Source organism: Eulemur rufifrons, chromosome 6, assembly GCF_041146395.1.
Source record: "Eulemur rufifrons isolate Redbay chromosome 6, OSU_ERuf_1, whole genome shotgun sequence".
NCBI classification, from domain to species: Eukaryota; Metazoa; Chordata; class Mammalia; order Primates; family Lemuridae; genus Eulemur; species Eulemur rufifrons.
In genome coordinates, this window is record NC_090988.1 from 87,588,205 (window position 1) to 87,600,902 (window position 12,698).

Sequence of the window (12,698 nt, forward strand, 5' to 3'; positions counted from 1 at the left end):
ACACGGCCACTGGCTGCGCAGATCCGGGGACAGAGTGTTTCTGGCAAAGGGAACAGCAAATGCAAAGGCCCTGAGGCGGGAAGGTGCTTGGACACTAGAGAAACAGAAAGTGTGAAGCATGGAAGAGAGGAGGTCAGAGAGGCTGGAAGGGGGAGAGCACATGCCTGGTAAAAAGCTGGGAATTTTGTCCAGGATGGTAGGACACCATGGGAAAGTTTGGGGTGGCAATGGGAGAGGGTCTGATTTGCATGTTTACTGTACCCCTCCGACTGCAGGGTGGAGAATTATTATAGGTATCGAGAATGGGTGCAGGGAGTCCAGACAGGAGATAATTATCTTCATCCAGGGGGAGATGATGGTGACTCAGAATAGGGTGGATGTGGTAGACATCAAAAGAAACAGAAGGATTCCGGTGTATTTGAAGGGAGAGTCGTCTGGGCTCACGGGGAGGAAATGGGGGTGTATGGGAGAGGGAGGAATCGAGGATGTGTCCTGGAGTTTGGATTGGGAGGAAGGGAGCTGTGACCTTCTGAGACGAGGATGGCAGGAGGAACCGGTGTGGGCCAGAGAGGGGGCTCTGCCAAGGAGGGCAAGAGTTCCAACTGTGGTTATTCAAGAAGAGATGAGACGTACACAAATGGACGTATGAGTCCAGGAAGTGTTGAACAGATCAGATCTGGAATTATAAACCTGGGTGTCGTCTCATTAAGAAAAAGTGACCCATGAACTGGGAGAGATTATTTACAGTTCTATATCCAGACATATAAAGAACTCCCATCAATATCACTATGAACACTAGCAACATCAACACCATCCTCACATGACCATTACAGTCACCACCGTCACCACCACCAACACCACCATCATAATCATCACCGTCACATCACCACCTCCTCCTCTTCACTACAGCCTTCACCATCATCGTAACCATAGCAACAGCATCACCATCATCATCACCATAGCAACTGCCATCACCATCATCGTCACCATACCAACTGCCATCACCATCATCATCCTATGCCATCAGCAGCAGCATCATCACCATTGCCATCATCATCACCACCTCTACCACCAGTGTCACTCATAGCACTACCACTGTCATTCTCAGAACCCTTACAGCCACCACATCCTCCTCACCCCCAACCCCACCACCATCAGAACCTGCAGAATCTCCACCTCCATTACCATTTCCATCATCTTCATCATCATCCGTTCTTGAATTTCATCCTTCTTGTAAAGCCTAAAGCCCTTGACCTGTGACCTCACTCATCTGCACCATTTCTTAGTGACGTTGAACTCGCTCTTCCTACTTTACAGATGGGGAGCAGCTCAAAGAGGGGGAGCAACTTGCCCAAAAACAGCCATGGAGTAAAAGATGGAGGATTTGGTTCAGGCAATGAGGACTAAAGTCGGGCGTCCCTAGAATTTGAAGATGAGTTTAGGGAAAAGGCCACTCTCAGAATCCATATAAACCAAATGAAACCAAGACACACTGCAAGAATATAATCTCTTCTGCTGTTAACAAAAGACGCTAAATTCAGTGCTTCAGCAAGATGGAAATTTCTCTCTCTCTCAGGCCAGGCTGACATGGCTGCTCAATGTTGGCAAGGAGCCAGGCTTTCTACCTTGTTTCTCATCGTCCTCAACATGTGGTTTCCATTCACAGTCCAAGAAATCTGCCCCAGGTGCCCCTCCATGTCCGCATTGCAGAGTGGGAGCGGAGTGGCGGGAAGGAAGGGCGTTCTCCATCTCCCCTTCTCCTTTAAGGGTGTGACTCGGAAGCTGCAGACATCACTTCTGCTCACACCCGCTGGCCAGAGAGAGGGGGCTCTGCCAAGATAAGAGTTTGTATTACCTTCAATTATTATATTAATAAAATCTGCTGTTTGTTGGATAACTACTAAATAGTTTTATGCCAAGAACTGCACACATACCATTTCCAATCTTGTGACACAGATACGACTGCTCCTTTCATTGCCTTCATTTTACACATGAGAAAAAGTGCTGCTCTAAGAGGTTAGGTCCAAGATACCGGCGAAGAGCTGTTTGGCTTTGCACGCAGACCCTCCCCGGGGGAGGCAGCCGGCTGGCAGTCAGACGTCAGCGCCATGCCTAGTCATTGCTTTATCTAGTCAAGGGTAACAGGACTCTGGACGCAGATTGCCTGGGTTCCACTGTTACTCCTGCCCCTTCTTAGCTGTTTGAACTTGGGCAGGTGACTTGGACTCTATACTTCTCCATGCTTCAGTTTTCTCATCAGTAAAATGGAGTATTTGGGGATTAGATCTTAGCATGGCACACAGTAAGTGCTGAAAAAATATTAAGCACAGTCGTCCCGCAGTACCCACAAGGAATTGGTCCCAGGACCCCAGCACAGGTACCCAAATCCATGGGTGCTCAAGTCCCTTGTGTGATAACCAATGGCATGGCAGTTGCACATGACCCTACGCACATCCTCCCGTATACTCTAAATCATCTCTAGGTTACTTATAATTCCCAATGGGAGGCCTACACATCCCTTCATTCGTGTGGATTCAAGGTAGCACTCACACGCAGCAAATTCAAGTTTTACTTTTTTGGAACTTTGTAGAATTTTTTTCTCCAAATATTTTCAATCAGCGATTAGTTGACTCCAGGGATGCAGAACCCACAGATAGGGAGCTGGCTGTGGTCATGCTAGCAACGATAGCAGGGGAGCAGCGGCAGCAGCAGTAGCAGTGGTGGTGACTGTAGCAGGAGCAGCTGTGACAGTATCTCTTAGAGGACATCACTCCGTGGCCGGCTGACGATGATGATGGTGATGATAAGGGCGATGGAGGTGGTTGTGGTGATTGCGGGGGTGGTGCTGGCGGATCGTAATGGTAATGTGAGAACGATGATGGTGTTGGTGGTGACACTGATGCTGGTGGCTGACAATGATGATGGCGGTGGTGGTGGTGGTGACAGTGAAGCTACTGCTGATGCCAATTTCTCTCTTATGTAAATGGTTAGGTTGGGGAGCCCCACTGAGCGTACGGGTGAAACCCTCTCTCTCGTCTTCTTTGCTCAGCCTGCTCAATGTGTAGCTGCTATCTTGAGGTCTAAGATGGCTGCGTCAGCTCCAGCCATCACACCTCTATTCTAGCCTGTGGGAATTCAGGGACGAGGGGGAGCAAGAGGCACCCTCTAGTCGTTTCAAGGGCATAACCTGGAAATTTTTGAAATGGAACTCGGATAAAACATTTTTTTAATTACTGCTCTCATGAGTAAAGTTCATCATACGGCCCAATGTCCCCATACTTAAAGACCTGCAAGCAAATTCCTCTTAGATCCAGGAGAAGGGTGGTCTCTTCTGGTGAACTGGAAGGTTTTTCTCCTTCTAGTTCTTTCTTCACTTCCAGCGAACTGCCTGAGCTCTAACGACAGCCCACAGGCCTCCTGGCTGGTCTGCTGTTGGTGGGGCCAGACTGGGATCTGTGACTGAGACCGCAGACTTGGGGCCCTCCTGAGGAACAGGGAGGGGAGGCTTCTAGCAGGGCGGAAGGGAGGGATCTTGGCAGATACTGTATGTTGCTTCTGCTTCTTAAAACCTGTTCCTAGTGGGCTGATATTAACATGTGATGTTACTATTTGTCATACTGGGGCTATGATGTGAATGTGTGTCCCCTCTAAAATCCATGTTGAAACTTAATCCCCCCTGTGGAGGGGGCGAGAGGCGGGCCTTGGGGGAAGTGACTGAGGCATGAGGGCTCCACCCCCATGAGTGGATTAGCGCCTTATAAAGGGCTGGAGGGAACCACCTTAGGCCCTGTCTGCCCGTCCATCTCTTCCGCCACATGAGGACTCTACACGATGCTATCTATGAGGAACAGGCCTTCATCAGACGCCAAACCTGCCGGCACCTTGACCTTGGACTTCCCAGCATCCAGCACTGTGAGAAATTAATTTCTATTATTTACGGGCTGCACCGTCTCAGGTATTTTGCAGCACAAATGCACAAGGCACCTGGTTAAGACAATGGAACAAGGAATCATAAAGAGATTGTCCTAATTTTGGCTCCAGCACAAACTGTTTTACAGCCTTAGGTGATTCTCTGATTCTCACTTTTCTTTCTTTTCTTTTATTTCTGATAAAATTTAGAATGCACACTAGTGTATACAAAAATATACGTGTCCACTTTAAAGACACTACTAAAACCAAACGTCTGTCTAGCCATTACCCTAGCCAGGAAATGTAACCTCTCTCCACCTCCTTCTGTAAACTAGCATTAATTATAAAAAGTGTATCTAATGTACAAGCCGGTTTTAAGCACAAATAAATTACAACATATTAAAGGCTTAGCACAGTGCCTAGGACATGGGAAGTACTCATTAATATTAGATATCATTATGACCAGGTCTTTAATTTTTTATATACAGATATGCTTCAGTATAAAATCTACAATGCCTGAAGTGTTAGATAGTAAATTGTGCATAGTGAGGGACTATAGTCTCCTTTTTTGTAAGTGGGAAAAATAATCCATTCCTAATTGTTTTAGTCAGGTCAAGCTGCTGTAACAAAATATCACAGAGAGGGTGGCTGAAATAACAGAAATTTATTTCCTCACAGTCCTGGAAGCCAAGACGTCCAAGGTCAAGGTGCAAGGGTTGGTTTCTGGTGAGGGCTGTCCCCAGGGGTTGCAGATGACTGCCTTCTCCTGTGTTCTCTCTTGGGAGAGAGAGAGAGGAGCGAGAGCACACACACTCTGGTATCTTTTCCTATAAAGACACTGATCCTATCAGATTAGGGCCACAGACTCATTTAACTTGGGTTCCTTCCTTAGGTGCCCCATCTCCAAATACAGTCACACTAGGGGTTGGAGCTTCAACATATGAATTTTAGAGTGACATAAGCTTTCAGTACGTAACACTAACCCATCCAAAAATCCCAATCAATTTCCCTAAATATCATGCAAACATATACAGTATAGCAATCTACTAAGGACTCCCTCATAATAGAAAGCACCTAAAACACCGACTGCCTAATTAGTCAGCCCTAATGGAGTCATTAGCGGGTGGGTGCGTCAGCTGGGCACCCACTGTGTGGACATGGTGCTCAGGGTGCTGGTGGACGAGAGCGTCTGCTCACCGCTCAATCCGTTTCTCTGTTTTTTGAAAACACCTGCCATGCTCAGGAAATGCAGCGATGCTTTCCAGAACGGACAACCCTTCTGCAACCGTTCTTTACTGTTGTATACATGAAAACAATCTCGCACGGCAGATGGAGCACACGCAGGGCCAAATGTGGGCTCATCAGTGCATCAGCTTTTCTACAAGCAATTAGATTTTCCAGGTCTCCTGGTTCATCTAGTAATACTTTCTCTGCAGGCTTTTCCTCTTTCTTTGGTTACCTCATTACGTGGGGAAGCTGCTAGGGGTGGTAACACATCACGCTGGGAACACTGGACGTGGACCTCCCGGAAGAACTGCTGCAACACAACCGCGGCTCACGCACGTCTTCGCGGGAGACCCACCCACAGCATAGATGTTCTCACTGCCCTTTCTGTGTCCAATCACTGGAGCAGGCTTTTTGTTCATTAGTCAGTGCTACGGTCTGAATGTTTGTGCATCCCCCGATTCATATGTTGAAACCTAACCCCCAGTGCGATGGTATTAAGAGTTGCCGCCTTTGGAGGTGCTTAGATAGAGAGGGCTCCATCCTCATGAATGGTGATACAGTCTGGCTGTTCGGCTTCTCCAAATCTCATATTCAAATTTGATCCCCAGTGTTGGAGGTGGGACCCGGTGGGAGGTGTTTGCATCATGAGGGTGGATCCCTCGTGGATGACCTCCTGGTGGTGGTTTCCCGGGGCTTGCAACGTTGACTTCCCGGGGCAGAGGGGTGTCAGATGGAGGACGGTGACAGCAAGGGTGGCCTCATGAGGCCAGTTCTGCAGTGTGGTTTGAAGCTTTATTCCTGCAAACTGATCTTGAGCCTGACTCTCCAGCCGACCCCACCCCTTGCTTGACAATGCAGGGGGCTTTGCAAGAGGCCCTTTAATAAATCTTACTGCATAAACAACTAGATTCCACTTGCCTGCTTATAACTAATGCATATCGCGGTTAATATTAATTGTCACCATTATAAATGAAGAGTCATCTGGTCCTCTAGGCCTCCACCTCCCAAGGGGACTTTAGGCCAGCTAGCATTGGCTTGTGAATCCCACATCTCAAGTGTCCTTGCCTGAGCTGAGTGTCTGCAGCTGGAACCCGGTGTGCAGATCTAATTCCATGCCTGCCCTCACCTGGCCCTCCAGCCTGGGGAATTAACCTGAGACCATGAGGGATGGGAACTCCCTGCAAGTCGGTCATCTCCACGTCTCTCCCCACGGCACTCTTGCAGTGAGCACTATGGACACCAGAGGGCGATAAACACTCATTTTGGAGGGAAGAGTGATGCAAGTTTCCCTCTCCCCGCGCCACCTCCCCCCACCCCGCCCCCAATTTCTGTTGGTGGAAAAAATGACTTTGACACAACTAACTTGTCCATTTTATAGCTCTAAAGTAGCAACTATTGTGGGTGCATTGCCCACAGCTTACAGATGAGGAAACAAACCCAGAGAGGCAAAGGGCCATGTGCAAGGTCACATGACCAGAAAGTTAGCAGAGCAGGGACTTGAGCCTAAGCCATGGCTCACAGAGGAGGGCTGGGCAAACACTGCAGCTTACAGAGGGAGGGTCACTGAGGGAAGAGAAGGAGGGAATGTGGTGTCCCTGTCCTCTTGCAAAGGTCTGTGTAGCACTGTGGCTACTCAGAATGCTCTCAACATGAATGTGAATTCAGCCAGGATTGATTGATCCCTGGATTGCAAACTCAGTTGCCCACAGGAGCCAGGCAGGTCACAGAAGTGCAGGAAGCAGGCGAGGTGAGCAATAGGGAGTGGTGGGGACTGTAGCCAGCTGGAGGGTGTATGTTGCAACTGGAGGGGGCAGCCACAACTCAGGTCAGCCAGCTACTGCCCTGTCGGAAGGCACCTCAAGATGTTTGGATGGTCCTGTTTTTCAACAGAAGCTGTAAATCTAAATGTCAACGTGAAATTTCCCAATTGTGGCAACCAATTCAAAAGTTTTTCAACTCAACTCTCTGAGCCTTGGCATTCTCAACTGTACAATGGGGAGAATGTCTACACCATTGGCTTCTTGGGCCACAAGAGTGTTCTTTCTAACCCTGGGCCTGATTCGGGGAAGGATCTCCCCCTGATTTTGTGCAGCTCCCCCCCAATAGCTGGTGTGAGAACTTCCCTCTCCACAGCGCCACCTCATCCATCTCGGGGGGCCTATGGGTACAGGCATACCTCACTTGATTTCACTTCACTTTGTTATGCTTCATAGATACTGTGTTTTTTATGAATTGAAGGTTTGTGGCAACCCTGCATTAAGCAAGTTCATTGGCATCATTTTTCCAGCAGCATGTACTCACTTTGTGTCTCTGTGTCAGCATTCTTTAGCAATATATTTTAAGTAAGTTATGTACATTGTGTATTTTTAGACATAATGCTATTGCACACTTAATAGATTGCAGTATACTGCAAACATAACTTTTAAATGCACTGAGAAACAACAACAAAAAGTATGTGACCCGCTTTATTGCAATATTCACTTTATTGCGGTGGTCTGGACTGAACCCTCAGTGTCTCCGGGGTGTGCCTGTCTCTGGAGACTCTGAAAAAGGCTTGGCCAGAGGATTCGTCTCTGTTTTCTGCTTTGCCGCCCCCACAACTCTTCCCTGTGGGCACGGAAGCTGTGGTAAACGGTCTCCAACATGATCTCCTGGGGTTCAAGGACAAAATGGTAGGACTGCTTAATGTTTATTACATAGAGAGAGAGAATATTTTTAGTAAGGACTTTGATCTTATCTTTTTAAGTTTTGTTTTTGTGTATGGTTTATAATATGAAAAATGGCTAGTAAAATAGTCCCTACGTAGCATTTATAAATAAATAACATATATTGGGGTGTGGGCTCATGACCGTTTGAGCCCACAATGGTGTTGAGCTGACGTCTGAAGGGAAAGGAACAGGCAGAGCAGCGAATTGTGGAAAGGGGGACATCATTTAATAGTTTCAAACAGTTACCCAAGTGCCACAGTTGTAATCTAAATAAATAAGCTTCATAATATGTAAAGGACTGCACAAATGCTGGTTATCAAATTAGTTAAATAAAACTTAAATTAGTTGTTTTAAAAATGCCTGGCCCATGGTAATAGGTTACTTTTAAAATGGTGGCTGCCATTATTATTGTTGTGGTTGCTACGGCAACATTGCAGTGTACATTCCCCACTGTGCCAAAACCCCCTGAAGCCAGGGCTGGGTGGGATTAACCCGGGGACCTTCAGATGTAGTAGGGGGCAGGGTGGGATCCGGGCAGGGGACTAACCCATCTTTGTTAAATGACTGTGACAGGCACAAATCAATGGCTCAGCCTCTTGGTGGGAACTTGGGCCCTTGCCCCAGCTACAGCCCAGCTATAATGGGCTTGGAGTTCAGATCCCCATTAAGCGCTCTGGAGAAGAAAATAAAGGTCAGTAGCCTGCTGAGCCCATTCAAATGCAGGCCTTAATGTGCTTAGAATAGAGAAAGAGAGAAAGAGAAAGAGAGAGTTGGAGAAACTGTTATTAACCACTTCCCGGCCTGAGACTCAGCAAGAGGATGGAGCACGGTGCAGAGCTATGCCAAGTGCTTGCTGGAGCTCAGCTCTCAGGGGCCAGCGCTCTTTCTGCTACCCGAGCAGGAAGCAGGGGCCCTTCAAGGCCCTGGGGAAGCTCTTTGATCCAGAGTGAGCCTTTGGGGTAGACCGTGTGGTTCAGCGATGGCTGCTCAGAATCTGGGTACCTGGGTACTGTCCAACTTGGGCCTTTTCCTTAGGGCTCAATTTCTGCAACTGAAAATTGGGTTGGCTATAAACTATCACTTCTCTTCCCTCCATCACTTATTAGTTGTATGGCTTTAGGGAACTTACTTAGCATCTGAGTGCCTCCATTTCCACATCTTGGAAATGGGCATCAACATAGTATGCACCTCATGCACTTTGTTGCTATGAGGATTAAGTGGGTTGTTGCTATGGGATTGAGTGGGTGCCGTGGAAGCTTCTGACTTTAAGGAAACAGTGCAGATTGAGGAGAGGAAGTTGCTGCCTTTATTCTGAGAACTCCTGAAGAAAGAAGATCTTAATCCAAGCACTCAAGACTAATTATCCATTGCTGGACTTATTCATTTGTGCACAAGTTGCTTGTGCAAGACAAGTTTATACCTTTTCCTTTAAATCAGTTGAATTCGGACTCTCAGCTCCCATCAGAGGAAATTCTACTCCAGCCATTCCGAGGGCCCACTTGGGGCAGATTGTATTTTCCTAAGGTGGCTGCAACAATATCTCCTGTCCCACAAGCTCTTCTAGAACTTTGCCACCCTCTCAGAGAGAAGAGAGAGAAAGAGAGAGAGAGAGACTATGTACCCTCCCCTTGAATCAGGTGAGCCTTTGTGACTGCCTCCACTAACAAAATGCAAAGGAAATGATGCTATATGGCTTCCAAGGCTGGGTCACAAAATGCCACGCCCTTCTAAGTTGGTCTTTGTTCTTAACCCAGCAGCCCAGTTGTGAGGAAGCCCAATCAACTGGTGGAGTGGGCTCATGGAGAGGAACTGAGGCCTTTGGTTCACAGCGCTGGCTGCGCTCCCAGCTGACAGCTAGCGACAACTTGCCATGTGAGCATGCCATCTTGAAAATGGCTCCTCTAAGCGGCCAGCATTGCACAGAGGAGAGATAAGCCCTCACTGCTGTGCCCACCCAAAACTGCAGATTTATGGGCTAAACAACGAGTGGGGTGGTTACATAACAATAAGAAACAGTTATACCCCTCACTCTCCCTCCTTTCCTCCACCAGAGTTGTGCAAAAGTCTTGGAGGCCTTACTTAGGCCCAGGTACCAACAAGAAACTGACCCCCATGTTCTCGCTAACAAGGACCTTGAGGTCTCCTGCCCCTTGCCCTTGGGCCACCTTTGGGGTGGGAGAATCTTCTGAGAGGCTGGGAAGCCCATGGCCATACCCCTTTGAGGTCTTGCCAAACTACTATCTCCCCCACCTCCAAGCTGGTCATTTGATATCTTCTCTCCAGGCTTGGTGGAGTGGGTCTTCTCTCCCCTCTCCTCACCTCCAGATCTCCTGGCTTCACTTCTGGAATGGACTAAAGAATTTCAAATAGGTGGAGTCTCCCACTAGAAGCGTCACTCTACTATCTGTCCAAGGTGAGTCATGACAAAGCCACGCTCCTACTGAAAGAGAGGGAATGAAGACAGATCTGGGTGAGCCAACCCAGTGAGACATTCCAGTGAATGACTCTGCTATGGTTTGACTGTGTCCCCCAGATTTCATGTGTTGGAAACTTAATCCCCAAATTCATATATTGATGGTATTTGGAGGTAGGGCCTCTGGGAGGTAATTAGAATTAGATAAGGTCATCAGGGTGGGGTCCTGATGATGGGACTGGTGGCTTTACCAGAGGAAGAGACCTGAGTTGACATACCCTTGCTATCTCATCATGTGATGCCCTCTACCATGTTACGAGGCAGCAAGAAGGCTCTCACCAGACACAGCCCCTTGATCTTGGACTTCCCAGGCTCCAGAACTGTGAAAAATAAAAATATTTTCTTTATAAATTACCCAGTGATATGGTTTGGATATTTGTCCCCTCCAAATCTCATGTTGAAATTTTATCTCCAAGGTTGGAGATGGAGCTGAGTGGGAGGTGCTTGGGTCCTGGGGGGCGGATCCTTCATGAATGGCTTGGTGCCGTCCCTGTGCTGATGGGCTCTCCCTCTATTAGTTCAAGAGAGAGCTGGTTGTTTAAAAGTGCCTGGTACCTCTTCCTTCTCTTGCTCCTTCTTTCACCATGTGACACACCTGCTCCCCCTTCACCTTCTGCCTTGACTGGAGGCTCCCTGAAGCCCTTACTAGAAGCAGATACTGGCACCATGCTTCTTGTACTGCCTGCAGAACCAGGAGCCAATTAAACCTATTTTCTTTATGAATTACCCAGTATCAGATATTACTTTACAGTAATGCAAAATGGACTAAGACATCCAACCTGTGGCATTCTGTTACAGCAACAGAAAATGGACTAAGGCAGACTCAGATACACATCTACTCAACAACTGTCCATTAAACTTCCAGGTGCTGTTCTAGGTACTGGGGATACGAGGCCAAATGGCAGTGACACCACAGACCCAGACAAGAATACACCTGTGTCCAGCCACCCAGAGCCCACACTCCACCTTGATCATGCTTCAGGTACCTAAGAACCTGGAAGCCTCTGCCTAACTGGCCCAAGCCCACTTTTAAGGCCAGCAAAGCCTCCCACCCAGGTCCATCCTCCTCAGGGTACATCCTGTCCCTGATGTGTGCACTTACAGAGGGGTGACAAAGACATGGCTATAGGCAAAGTGTATGGACAGAGTTTGGGCAGTGGACTGGGGTGTTCACCTGCCAAAGTCATAGGCCACTTGTGACTCAGGACAGAGATGGGGCTAGAAAGAGGAGTGGGTGGGCTGAGGGCTGGAGTCGGGTTGACTCTCCCACACCACCATGTTTTTGCATAAAATTCCAAACAGTCCAAGAAGTCTAAATTTGAACACGATCTTCTTGGTCATTATAAAGAATATTTGTCAAGGTAGGATACATATATTTCATTTTATAGTCAGTTAAATGGTTAAATACAAGGTAGGTGGTCCTCAATTTGCATTCTTAACTTGGGCTGCCCTTGTGGGGGTAGGGCTACACAACAGGACCAATGCTCCAGGCTATGAGTCCTGCAGGGAGACCCCACTCTATGGGGCTCAGAGGATGGTTGGGGGGGTATGGCAGAGATTCCAGAAGCAGCCTGCAGACTGGCCTCCATGCTGCCACAGCTGCCTCCATCTCTACTCTGGAGTGGCAGAGACAGGAAGGGGTAGCAGATGGGACTAATGCAGGGAATGTCTGCATGGGGGGAAAGAGGGCTGACGGGATCCAGCTGTTTCGCCAATTGCCAGTCACCATCACAAACACCCCCAGCTTGGAGGGAGAGGGCATGAATCAGGGTGGGGAGGAGGGTATTTTATGCCCATTTTGCATGGGTTGGGTAGGGTAAGGAGCTGGAACTCAGCTCATGACAGAATAGCACAGTGGTTCTCAAAATGTGGACCCTGGACCAGAACCCACATCATTTGGGATTTTATTAGGATCTTGACCTCTTGCAGGATAGATGGGAGCCCTCTGTGGGAAGGACAACCAGCTGGGACACTGCTGAGTTTAAAGCATTCCCCAGCCCCGCTCCCCCAACTTGGTGTGGAGCTTCTGTGGATACATTTCACTGGGAAGAGGACATTTCTTGAGCGTGCACACATGCAAGCGGTGGGTCGCACCCGTCATGAACACTCTCACACTGAATCCTCAGCAGCCACCCTCAAGACTGGTATTATCGTTATGGCTGTTGTTATTATTCCCTGTTTAAGGGCTCATGCTAGAGAGATTAAATATCTCGCCTCGCCCTGGATTAAAAAGCTAGGAGGAGGCTACCTAAGTCTGTGTGATTCTCAGACCACCCTAACTTCTTTACAGTTTGCTCACCAGGGGTTCAAACTTGAGTGTGATTCACAATCACCCGGAGGCCTTATTAAAACAAATTGCCCCACAGTCTCCCATTCAGTAG